Source organism: Branchiostoma belcheri, unplaced genomic scaffold (genome assembly GCF_001625305.1).
Source record: "Branchiostoma belcheri isolate BF01 breed outbred unplaced genomic scaffold, Haploidv18h27 scaffold203, whole genome shotgun sequence".
In the NCBI taxonomy this organism is placed as follows: Eukaryota; Metazoa; Chordata; class Leptocardii; order Amphioxiformes; family Branchiostomatidae; genus Branchiostoma; species Branchiostoma belcheri.
In genome coordinates this window covers 300,762-314,585 of record NW_017803525.1, presented here as the reverse complement: position 1 = coordinate 314,585, position 13,824 = coordinate 300,762, and positions in this window count along the sequence as shown.

The following is a 13,824-nucleotide window of genomic DNA, read 5'->3' as shown; positions in this document are numbered from 1 at the left end:
GTTGGGGAAGAAGAAGAGAAATATGAATATGAGAGAAAACAATATTTTTAAAACTATCTATACCATAAATGGTTTGGATAATGGATTGAAACAAGAATATACATATACATACATGTATAATCATACTATGATTAATGTATTAAAGCATGAATATAGGAATGTGTTTATCTTTGTTTTTAACTGTCGTCATTTAATCAGCTATGATTTGTTTGACAAGGGAGAAGGCTGAAGTAAAACTATTGTGACATTTTGTAAATGTCTGGCTGCTCATTAGCCTCTACCAGGCTTGAGGAGGCGGCTGGAAAGAGTAGAAATCGGCCAAAATAGAGAGATAAGCATGCCAAGGGAGTTTGGCCGTTGAGAGAACAGTTCGTGGGGCGGCGAACTGTTCTCTCAACGGACAAACTCCCTTGGCATGCTTATCTCTCTATTTTGGCCGATTTCTACTCTTTCCAGCCGCCTCCTCAAGCCTGGTAGAGGCTAGCTGCTCATATCAAGTAAGCAAATTGGTATATTGTAAATCCAGCTGCTCAGTGTCCCTCACTATCGCCTCCGCTCCATGGCTCTGTGATTGGTTTTAACTCCTACGGTGACGTGGTCCACTTCACGTGTGAACAAGGATACAGGCTGGTCGGCAAATCTTCACTCACCTGTTTGTCTGATGGAATCTGGAATGGAAACTCACCAACATGCACAGGTAATACATTAGAACTTTCTCATATGTATGAATTTGTTTATAGTTACCTCCATGAAAAATAGAGGTATTGTTTTTGGCATGTCTGTGTGTCTGTCTGTGTGTCTGTGTGTCTATTTGTGTTTCCGAAGATTTGTAGTCAGCATAACTTCATAACGCCTTTATGGATTGTGATGATATTTGGTATGCTAGTAAGTCTAAGGAAGACAAAGGTCAAGGTCAAATATGGGCCTCCTACTGGATGACCTTGGTACTGTAGCAGAACGTCCTGTTTTTGTATCTTTTGTCCTGAACATGCTATGGTCTTAACATTTTAGTATAACAGATAGCTTTTCCTGTCAGGAATGAGTGGTGTGGGTTTGGTACTCCTATCATCTTCTTCTAGAACTGCAGGAGACTTTCTGGCGAAAGCTTCTAAAGCCAATAAGTCCAGATAGGAACAACGTATTTTCATCATTTTTGTTTGTACGTAGCTGAGAGAGAGTTGTAGATAATTAAATGCAAATTATGCAAATGAGGACTTAATTTGCATAATAAGGGAGGAAATTCTATAATTACAGTGTTTTATATAATGGTTCTCTTATATATGTAATCTATTCAATCTGTGGCAGGCGGAACATAAACAGATACCAATTATGCAAATTACAACCTAATTTTACTTAGGCCACACCAATTTAATTTGTTGGTTCTCGGAATCGCCGCTTCAAAAAATCGCAAAATGAAAAAAAAAAAAAATTAATTCTACCCCAAAGCCCCGGACGTCGGGGAACGTGTGTTTGGGGACTCCCCAGTATAGCGTGGCTGGCACCAGTTTTCCTGGTAAAAATACAATATTAGTGCCAGTGAAAAGCATATCCATTTGTAAGAAAACCCATTAAAAGTCCCCAGATACCGTTATCTTGGCAGAGAAAGCGGTAAATAGCTTATTTTCTTGATGAAACATCTTTCTAATTCGATCCGCCATCTTTCTTTGTTCATTTTAAACTCTCGGCCCAACTCTCGCGAGACTTGATATCCTTATATCATTAGCGAGGTCAGGTGACGAGGTATCTTACGTACAAGTGAGCTAAGTGGGCGTTTCAAAATGTTCCCAGAATAGGCTTATTGTTTGGGGGATTCTGAACTGCAATCTGACTAATTTTTGAGGGGAAAATAGAGGAAACAATATTCTAAACAGCCTCAAAGGTGACATTGTTGGCAAAGGTATTTGAAATGAGATTCTCCCTCGTGGCCGAGGCGCGCATTGGCCAAAGAGGTTTGACAATGTGTGACTAATTTTCTACCCTCAGGAAATCTGACTTCGACAAACTTGGCCCGAATTTTCTTCACGGGTCACATGATTAACACTGTGCTAGATTGTTTTTATATAGCTTAACTTTAAAATAGGATAGAAAAGTTTCTTTAAAGGTACGACATTGTGTCGAAATTTGTCTTACCAAAATTATGAAGCCATTTTTTTGTCTTGATGATGGTCCCTTTTATGTTTTCTACTCTGTATAGTAAAGGAGGTGATTAGTTGAATGAATCCTTTATTATGTACATGAGCTTTAATCATTGTAACTACTTCTGACTTACACTTGTATAAGTTGAAAATTGTAAGAAATAGTTCAACATTGTCAAGTTTCATTAGCAGTAAATACTGTCCAATATTGTCTAACATATCACTTGACATAAAATTGCCTAATAATTTTATTTATTAGGAAATAAAAGATTTCCTTGCTGAAATTATGAATACCATAATACACATTGTGCCCACGCCGTGCCTGCCGTGTGGCCTCGCTGCAGTAGGTCCCCCTATGCTGTGAAAAAATCCTGGTGAGAACCCTGCATAGGCTATAAAACAGCAATGTTTTAGCATGTATACTAGCATGGGCATGTTTTTTTTTCGCCCTGTCGCTTTACATTTTTCATGAAAAAATCCGAGAACCAACAAATTAAATTGGTGTGGCCTTATTTGATGTAAAAATTTTGTACTCCCGTATTGGTGAATGATGGGAATTTTATACCTCGTGACATGTGTACGTTACTTATGGTCTCGGACCGGAGTTTTCTTCCGTGTTCGGAGCACCCTCAGCCCGACGGGCTGTCATTTCTGTACTAAACGCGGGTCTCTTTTGGTGGAAAGGGGTGCCGTGCCGCTTATCAATACACTTGATTGATATTTTGTGCGCCCAATTTATTTAGGGGTAAATAAGGCACGTCAAAGTACATTTTTAACTAAGGGGTCATTTTTTTCGTCATTTTTAACCATGGATGCATGGAAAAAACGAATTTTCCCAGGGTAACGGCTCAGTACTCAAAGAAGCTCAGAACCTAATGTTTCCAAAATTTGAATTTAATTAAAATCGATGCGATCCGTTTATCGCTATCTTCGATTGCCCGAACACACCCACAACGCATATAGAACGTACCATCCCGGCGGTCAGGCGAAAAGGCCACATAACCATCCGCGCGGACTAATACCCGGAAGTCTTTGCTAAACCACCAACATCACGCCACCTATAAAGGCTACAACTAACAGGCTTTTCAGAAAATACAAAGATATATACACAGATACTACGATTTCAGGGATAACGCGGTCAAAACATACGATACAAACTTTAAGTCACGTTTCCGGCGATTTACTGCGCACTTACTTAGACTCTGGTCAAATTTAAACTCCAACCCGGAACCTTATATGTAATATATGCATTGTAGTTAATACTACTATGCATATATTATGTTAATGAAGATGTTCTTTTTATAATCAATGAGGAAATGTTGAAATGAAGTATGATAAAGCAAGCCAAAATTTCATGGAGGTATGAGATCTCACAACTGTTGTTTGATTTTCATTATATATTCAAATCGGGTTGTTTTGAATCCAGCTGTCCAGTGTCCCTTACTATCGCCTCCGCTCCATGGCTCTCTTAGTGGTTCTAATTAAATATAATAACTTCTACGGTGACGTGGTCCAATTCACCATAAATGGTTTGGATAATGGAGTGAAACATGAATATACATACACATACATACATAATCATACTATGATTAATGAGTTGAAGTACTAGTATGAACATAGGAATGTGTTTATCTTTGTTTTTAACTGTTGTCATGTAATAAGCTATGATTTTATTGACACGGGAGAAGGCTAGTGCTGCATACCGGTTCACTGGACTTGGATCCGGACTTGTAAGAATGTTTAGGTTTAAGCAAAAAAAAGTAAAAGTCAAGAACCGAGTCCTGACTTATTACCATAAATGACCATTTCACATATCCCTTTCCTTTCCAAACCACCTAAAAACCTTCCGTAGATTGCAAAATCTTTGCTGCAAAATGAAGAAAACATTGCCATCGGGCATCATCAAGTACCGGCCTCCATGTTATGTGGCAAAACTTTCACCCAGACAACATTGCAAGGTTACCAACATGCAATTTTGTATATGCTATATGTTTAGGTCCGGACTTACAAGTTCGGAACTGGACATAAACATCTGGGCTTGAATCCGGACTTGAACTTAAATGTGGGTTAAGGTATGCAGCACTAGAGAAGGCTTAAGTAAAACTATTGTGATATTTTGTAAATGTCTGGCTGCTCATATCAAGTAATCAATTTTGGTATATTATAAATCCAGCTGCTCAGTGTGCCTCACTATTGCCTCCGCTCCGTGGTTTTGTGAGTGGCTCTAACTCCTACGATGACGTGATCCACTTCACGTGTGAACAAGGATTCAGGCTGGTCGGCAAATCTTCTCTGACCTGTTTGTCTGATGGAACTTGGAATGGAAACTCACCAACATGCACAGGTAGTACAATTTAGAACATGTCTAACACAGCTTATACTAACAGTCCATGACATAGCTGGCGCACTGAGCAATAGACGGCAGGTAGATTTAACAATACTTGATTTCACTAAAGCTTTTGACAAAGTATCCCATGGCAGGCTCATCTCAAAACTGGAGTATTATGGAATCCAAGGCCCTACGCTGAATTGGTTAAAGGCTTTCCTGACCAACAGGGAGCAAACAGTAGTGGGAAGGCGTCGACTGCAGTTAGAGTAGCGTCTGGGGTTCCTCAAGGAATCGTTTTGGGACCATTGCTCTTTCTCTTGTATATAAATGACCTACCAGATCAGCTTGACTCAAATGTGAGGTTATTTGCCGATGACTCTGATTTATGTAGAGCTGTCTACACAGACCGACTCACAACTTCTGCAAAAAGACCTGAACACCTGAAGAATGGCAAAGCAAATGGCTCATGCAGTTTAATCCCGAAAAATGCTACATTATGCATATAACAAACAAACAAACAAACAAACAAACGAACACCACATGCTACCAGTTTTGTGGTCAGGCTTTAGCAACCACAAAAACCCATTCGTATCCGTGCGTCACAGTGACAAGCGGTCTGAAGTGGGGTGCACATGTTAGTAATATCACAACTAAGGCGAAACAGACATTGGGAGTGATCAAACGTAATCTGTGGACAAGCTGGTGTTTTCGCCGAAAGGCGGTTATACCGTCTATACAGATAAAGATACAAATTTAGATATATATGAATTTGTTAATTGTTTCCTTTAATTTTCATTATATATTCAAATACGACATGATAAACATTAAGAGGGGTCTAGTGACACTATTGGGACATTGTTTAGTAACTCGTGACATCTGGTCAATTTGATCGGGATGTTTTGAATCCAGCTGCCCAGTGTGCCTCACTATCACCTCCGCTCTATGGCTCTGTGAGTGGCTCTAACTCCTACGGTGACGTGGTCCACTTCACGTGTGGCCAAGGATACAGGCTGGTCGGCAAATCTTCACTAACCTGTTTGTCTGATGGAACATGGAATGGGAACTCACCAACATGCACAGGTAATACATTCCTGTATATACGAATTTACACATACTGGAAGAATTAATTCTTGAACAGGGGAGGCATTTAAATTAAGTATTGGTAAGGAGCTCCTTAGTATTTGACGGATTACACAAAATGTCCGTATTTTTGCGGAAATGTTCGGACATGTGAATGTCGCCAAAGGAGGCCCCATTCCTAACGAGTGGGAGCAATCGTCCTTAATTGGTATTAAGTTAGGAAGTTAGGAAGGATCCATTTCAAACTTGGATGACTTGGTAAATAACTCGCTTTGGGCAAAATTTATTTTATCAAATTACCTTTTATTTTTGATTACATCTTATGCAGGTATGATTTGTTGCCTGTATCTTTATAGACGTAACACAGTAATGTATACGTAGCACTTGTTCCTTCTTCACTAAAACCCCTGTCTAACGTAGTGCATTTGGCCTATGAAGGGCGTGAAATGGCAAAAATCTTCATTGATATTGTCATTGCCATTGTTAAACATTACGAGGGCCCTAGTGGGACATTTTAATATTTTTACTGCTCAGGGAATCTTGTCAAATGAATCGGGATGTTTTAAATCCAGCTGTCCAGTGTCCCTTACTATCACCTCCGCTCCATGGCACTGTGAGTGGCTCTAACTCCTACGGGGACGTGGTCCACTTCACGTGTGAACAAGGATACAGGCTGGTCGGCAAATCTTCACTCACCTGTTTGTCTGATGGTACATGGAGCGGACGGTCAGCAACCTGCGCTGGTGAGACATTCACCAATTGTTGATCCATGCACTGTTTTAACTGTCTTCTCTAGTATACTAATTATAACCAAGTACACTATTTGTCTAAAAGCCTGTTCCTTTGTCAGAATGTCAATGTAACGTTTCTAACATGAACGATTTTGTAGCCTACTTTTCAGGCGTTCCCGGATCGGTCTTTTTTTTTCGCACGCAATAGAAGCTCCAGCCGGCAACCATACATATATCCCCGTTCCACGGAGATATATGTAGGGTTGCCGGCTGGAGGCTACGATTTTGTTTCTTCTCCACTGTTGTAAGCCTATGTCCAATCCAGAGTTAAAGACCGTCGGGCAGGATGCAACCCCAAAACCAAAATTTTAGTATGTCAAAAGTAACTGCATCCAGAGGTTCTAAAGCAATGCTGGCAAACATCTCTGCAGGTTCAACGCCAACAATTGTTACCGAAGAAGCCAAAAAATTCTGAAATGCCACTGCATTTTTGTAGACATTTTGTTGTATTTCTTGTAAACATCGTTTCATTTTCATGCCCCCAAACACGCACTTTTCTCCCGCGTAAAATGATAAACAGCGCCAGAGTTTTACCAATCACGGGCGGACTAACACGGCGCGTCACGACAAATCAACCAATGACAGACAACTCTCGCGATTCGCGAGATGTTAGTTCAGCGTGAATTCTCAAGATGTTAGGTGTGTGTATGTGTTATATTGTGTGTGTAAGAGTGTGTGCACGCGTGCGTGTGCGTGTACATGTATGTGTGTGCCTGTGTGTTTATGTGAGTGTTGCGTTGTTTTAGGCAAAGACAAAACAAAAGGTTTGATTTTATGAGATTTTCAATGACTTGTAAACGGTAGCCTTTGAGTAATAGTTAATAGAGAGTTGGTTATGGTAAATTTTTGAATCGCTGTAATTATACACGCACGTGTAACTACGTGTATAATTCTTTTATCTAGTTGCAAATTCAAATTTGGACAGGGTTGATTCTAGATCAGAAAAAGTGTAATTTTTAATGCTGAAGGTTTATTACCTACATGAAAAATGGAGGTATTGTTTTTGGTGTGTCTGTCTGTATGTCTGTCTGTCTGTGTGTGTGTGTGTGTGTGTCTGTCTGTGTGTGTGTGTTTCCGCAACTTTGTGATCAGCATAACTTCAGAACGCCTTTATGGATTATGATGATATTTGGTATGTTGGTAAGTCTTAGAAAGACAAACGTCAAGGTCAAATATGGGCCTCCTGGTGGATGACCTTGGTACTGCAGCAGAACTTCCGGTTTTTGTATCTTTTGTCCTGAACATGCTATGGTCTTGATGTTTTGGTGACAGATTGCTTTTCCTGTCAGGAATAAGTGGTGTGAGTTTGGTCCCCCTAGCAGCTTGTTCTGGAACTGCAGGGCACTTTCTGGCAAAATGTTTAAAAGCCAATAAGTCCAGATAGGAACAACATATTTTCATAATTTTTTGTGTGTAGGTAGCTGAGAGAGAGATGTACATGATTAAATGCAAATTATGCAAATGAAGACTTTATTTGCATAATTAATGAGGAAATTCTATAATTACAGTGTTTTACACTATACTACTTTCATACATGTAATGTATGTAACCTATGGCAGGCAGAACATCAACAGATACTAATTATGCAAATGATGACCTAATTTGCATAATTTATGCAAAAATTCTATGATTTCTTAATGGTGAATGATGGGAATGTCATACTTGGGACATCTGTAAGTTAATCAAACGTTAACATACATCACGATGCATATATCATGTTAATGCAGAGGTAATTTGCATAATTAAAGAAGAAATTTACATATCAAGCCCATATTTTATGGAGGTATGAGATCTCGGAATTCTTGTTTGTATGTTGTAAGGGGGGGAGGGGATAATTTAGTCTACAATTTGCGTTTATGAGGTCCATACATCACTTATGCGTCACCATATATCACCTATATAAACTTCACGTATGGCAAAACGTATTGATGCGTTATTACCTCCATGAAAAATGGAGGTATTGTTTTTGGCGTGTCTGTCTGTGTGTGTGTGTGCGTGTGTGTGTGTGTGTGTGTGTGTGTGTGTCTTTCTGTCTGTGTGTGTTTCCGCAACTTTGTAGGCGGCATAAGTTCATAACGCCTTTATGGATTGTGATTATATTTGGTATGCTGACTATTTGGTAAGTCTTAGGAAGACAAAGGACAAGGCCAAATATGGGCCTCCTGGTGGATGACCTTGGAACTGCAGCATAACTTCCGGTTTTTGTATCTTTTGTCCTGAACATGCTATGGTCTTGACTTTTTGGTGACCGATAGCTTTTTCTGTCAAGAATAAGTGGTGTGGGTTTGGTCCCCCTAGCTGCTTGTTCTTGAACTGCAGGAGGCTTTAAAAGCTAATAGGTCCAGATAGGAACAACATATTTTCATTATATTTGGTGTGTGGGTAGCTGAGAGAGAGTTGTACATACTAAGATGCAAGTTTATGCAAATAACGACTTAAAATTTATATAATTAAGGAGGAAATTCTATAGTAGTTTATTTATACATGTAATCTATTTAATCTTTGGCAGGAGGAACATCAACAGATACCAATTATGCTAATGATGACCTAATTTGCATAATTAATGTGAAAATTCTGTGACTCCTTATTAAGGTCTCGGACCGGAGTTTCTTTTCGTGTTCGTAGCAAATTTGACACTCTCGGCCAAGCGGGCTGGTGCTTCCGTCAAGAACGTGGGTCGTTAATGTAGATGTCATTTGCGTAATTAATGAGGACATGTTGAAAGGAAGTATGACAAAACAAGCCCATATTTCATGGAGGTATGAGATCTCGTTTTGTTCCTTGCAGGGATCGATTTCCGTTTCAAAAAACGTCCCGTTTGGGGGTCTATACGTCACGTTTTTGGGGTCAATACGCCATGTATGTCTATGGCATCCTTTCCGTGTCAAAATTACAAAAACAAAAACGTCGTCACGTTTTGAGGTCAATACGTCACGTTTTTGGAGTCCATACGGCACATATCCAGGCCATCATAGCGCTCTTAGAGAGCTCCGAGGGAGAGAGAGAGAGAGAGTGAAAGAGAGAAAGATACAGAGGGGGAGAGAAAGAGAAAGAGAGAGGGAGAGAGAGAGAGAGAGAGAAAGAGAGAGAGAGGGGCGATCTAGTGGAATGGGGGCCTAAACACGATAGCTGAAAAAGTTGTAGATGGGTTGACATTATATCTCCGCACTGATGGCTAGCTATAGTGGAGCAGATAACATCAAATTTTGGAGGAATCTTTCAAATTGTGATACAAGCACCAAACTTGGTACAAATGCTCATGAGACATTACTCTTTTGAAAAAGTACGCGGGCCACTTGATTTGACTTTTGGCGCCCCCTAGCGGCGCTTTTTGGTACTGCAGCCGACCTTCCGGGCTTTGTATCTCCTGTTCTATCATGATTTTATGTGGTAGAACGCTGTTGGGGTAAGGAAGAAGTGACGTAAATTTAGTGTTCCTAGCAGCTTGCGTTGGAACTGCAGGGGCGTTTTTTGCCGGTGCACAATTTGCTCCAAGGAGAGATCTTTTTGGTCGGCTGCAGTACCAAAGAGCGCCCTTGGAGCAAATTGAATAGTTCTATCATGTAATGCAACTAATTTATAGAATATCCGCAAAAATTATGCAAATTACATCCAAATTTGCCTAACTGTCACATAATTATGTCAAGCATCACTTCAGCTACCTACATATACCTACATATCAAAAATAATGATGATCCGTTATCCTCTTTTGAATATTATGAAACAAATGGCCCTGCAGTTCATGTCACGTCCAAACACATGTCACGTCGTACACGTCTTCCCCAGCACAAGTGCTATCATCCAAATTTCGTGACCCTAGCATGTCTAGGTAATGAGATATCAAAATCGGAAGTTCAGCTGCAGTACCATAGGGAGTTGCTAGGGGGCCCAAAATCTAATCTTTTCCAAGACTCATCAACACCTACCCACCTACCAAATATCAATTTAATCCATATAAGCTTTCTCAAGTTATCGTGTTTACAGACGGACAGACAGACACACACACGCACGCACACACACACACACACAGACACACACACGAACGCCCACGAAAACATAACCTTCTAGGCGAAGGTAGTAGCTCGCATGACACACTTCAGCATCTTTGCCATGTCAAAAACGAGACAAATTAGCACGTTTTGACCTATACTAAGTGTCTTCCATCTCTAAAAGTAACTTGGTCATTAGACTTAGACTGTGTAAGTGTAAGAATTTCAGGTAAACGAATTCTTAATCCTACCTTTAGTACAGGATCTACGTATACAGTTTCTTTTTTTAATAGATATCTAATTGAGTCCTGTATTTTTGACGACTGGCGAAATGTCTGATCTTACAGGTTGTGAGACTGCCCGCACGGACACCGTGTACCGGTACCGCTGGGAACAGCGCCGCCTGGCGGGGTCACGCTTCACGTTTGCAGTGCAGGCCGACAATGACGCCCACGTGGCGCTCTCAGCCCAGAGACGGGACCTGGACGACATGTATGAAATCGTCATCGGTGGCTGGGCTAACACATGGTCTGTCATACGCCGCAGCAAGCAAGGCAAACACCGTGCGAGTGCCCTGACACTTGGTAGGTTCCCAAGTCTTCTGTTGTATCTATGTCTATCTATAGCTAACGTTACATGCCTGATTGAGTTATGGGTAGGATCATAGCCTCTACCAGGCTTGGGCAGGCTGCTGGAAAAAGTAGAAAAATAGAGAGATAAGCATTGCAAGGGAGTTTGTCCGTTAAGAGAACATTTCGCCGAAATGGCGGACAAACTTCCTTGCAATGCTTATCTCTCTATTTGGCCGATTTTTACTTTTTCCAGGCGCCTCCCCAAGCCTGGTAGAGGCCAGTAGGATCAGGCACCGTTCTGAATAGTATCCGCGTATCCAAGAACATAGTTTTGTTTTATTATTTCAACATTTCATGATGACGGCACATTCAAGTAATTGCAACTCATTATATGTCATCACCAACGCATGGGACAGGATAATACTCATTTCTCACAGTCAGTGAGAAAAGCCGTGTAAAGTGCCTTTCCCAAGGGCACAAGATCGGCGGCATGTCAGGACTCGAACCCGGGACCTCTTGGTTTCGAGTCGAGCACTCCGCCGTTACGGCACATGAACCCACGTAGATTTGCACCCAAGCATGGTTTTGAATACGCGTGGACTATGCAGAACCGCCTAAGCATGGTTCTGGAGAAAGCTTCTTAACACTGCTGTGGAGTCGAAGTACTTCTGTGCTTTTGATACGTGTTTTATGTTTGATTCTTTTTTTTACCATAGGTATAAACTCGCTGACAAAGTACAGAACCTTCTGGATAACCTGGTCTTCAGACGGAACCATCGCTGTTGGTAAGGGTGGTAAAACTCAGCCGTTCATGCAGTGGAGGGACCCTGACCCGCTTCCAATCGCCTATGCCGGATACTCCACTGGGTGGGGAAGTACTGGACGGTGGAAGTTCTGCCACAACGCTCATATTGCAGGTACGTGTGTAAAGAGGGCGATTGGCGGTCAAAAAATATAGATGTATGGACACCCAAGTTCTTTATTCACAGTCACTTGTTTCCCAAGAGCTGACGTTTGATAGGCTGTGAATTTTAGAATATTGTATTTGTTATTAACTTTCTTCCCACCTCCTGCTACACCGTGATAATACATTTGTACATAATGATGTCAGATTTGAATGGTGCTGATGAACATCCTTTCCTAGCCCTTGTCCCTTGTCCTTTTTACACAACATTTTGCAATAATTCCATTATTAATTCTTAATCAGGTCATAGACCCCTTTCTTTTCTTTTCTTTTTGCCCTGCGGCGGCATAGTTACTTCCTCATTCGTTGCGTTTCGAAATACCCCCAAATCGTACATTACAGGACGCTATATGGATGGACAAGGGCTAGGATAATGCATCATAGCCTGAAACCCGGTACTGTAAAGCTTTGTTCCTCTCCCGACGTCGCTCCAACACATGTTGACGGGGTAGCAACGAGCGGACTAAAGATAACAAGACGTGATTCCAGGTCATCAATGCAATTGAGTTTGTCGATGACGCAAGCGTTATTCTTGACTTTAAAAAGATGTTTTCCCCCAAATCTTACTCAGTCTAAAGGGAAGAGGAACACGTACATACACAGAGACATCGTCCACTACGTACTGGGGGAACCGGGAGCGTGCCAACGATATCTAGAAAGGCTCACCAGCTCGGCATCATTTTCATCAGCATCTGTATGTTTCTAGGCATTGTCGCTATTCTAATAAACATCTGTCTGTTTATACAGCTGTGTAGAACTGATATAGATTTCTATGAATAGCTGGTGGGATATGATAGAGAAGTGCTATGAGGTTGAGTGCTTGTGCAGCTGAGTTTCGAACTGCAAAAACTGTACAAGTAGCCTTGAACCCCAGTCTAATTTACTGGGGTTCCCATCTCCGGGAAGTGGCCAAGGGAACTAGGATGTTAACCAGGCTAGAATACATGTCTAGTAACTAGAGAACTACATGTAATGGGTTTACGGACATTTGTTGTAGGCAGATGTTAGTAACTTCATTTTACTTTTGGTTTGTGGTAAGTTTAAAACATCATGTTAGCTGAAGTTGTTACAATACCGGGATTTCACCATTTCTGTTTTGTCCGTTTATAGGCACAATAATGCCATTGAATTCTGAGTCATTTAGCTGTTCATCTCAGACTTTTAAGAGTTGTAACTCGATATTTGGCAAAGGAAGTGACTTTTCTAAGCTCTCTATAACATTGGGAACTTGGGCAGCAGGGTTTCGACAATACTTTCCTGCAACAAAATGTTCATGATCACTGTTACTATAGAATCATATTTTTGGAAGGAGAATTGAAATTGGAATAAATACGTTTATGGAAAATGTATCATTACAAAGATTACGTTCGTAAGCTTTGCTAGTAGGAAACAATAAGCATATAATCAAAACATGTAAGAATGTTTAACATATCACATTATTTAGCATTGGAAGGTCATTAACAAGAAGAATACTCCAATGCTTTCTTAAAGAAATTTTGCCATCACAACAATTACGTTTTTTGAAGTTGTAGCTTAATTAAGCTTAAGCGACAAGCTCAGTTTTACAAGTAAGAACCTTGCAATAACAAAACAACTGTTGAACAATTATATTTTGATTCTTTTTTTAAATTGTACTATCACAAAGATAAAGTTTTGATTTTAAATGTCCAAAGACCTGAATATTAAAGGCTGGACAGCTGCTCTTTCAATTTTGTTAGCTCTTTGATTTTCAAAATTTCAGACGAAAAAAAGGGAATAAATTGGATTTTCCCTTTTAGATTTGGATTGTGTTTGGGTATAGAATCATATTTTTGGAAGGAGAATTGAATCGGGAATAAATACGTTTATGGAAATTGTATCATTACAAAGATTACGTTCGTAAGCTTTGCTGTTAGGAAACAATAAGCATATAATAACAACATGTAAGAATGTTTAACATATTACATTATTTAGCATTGGTAGGT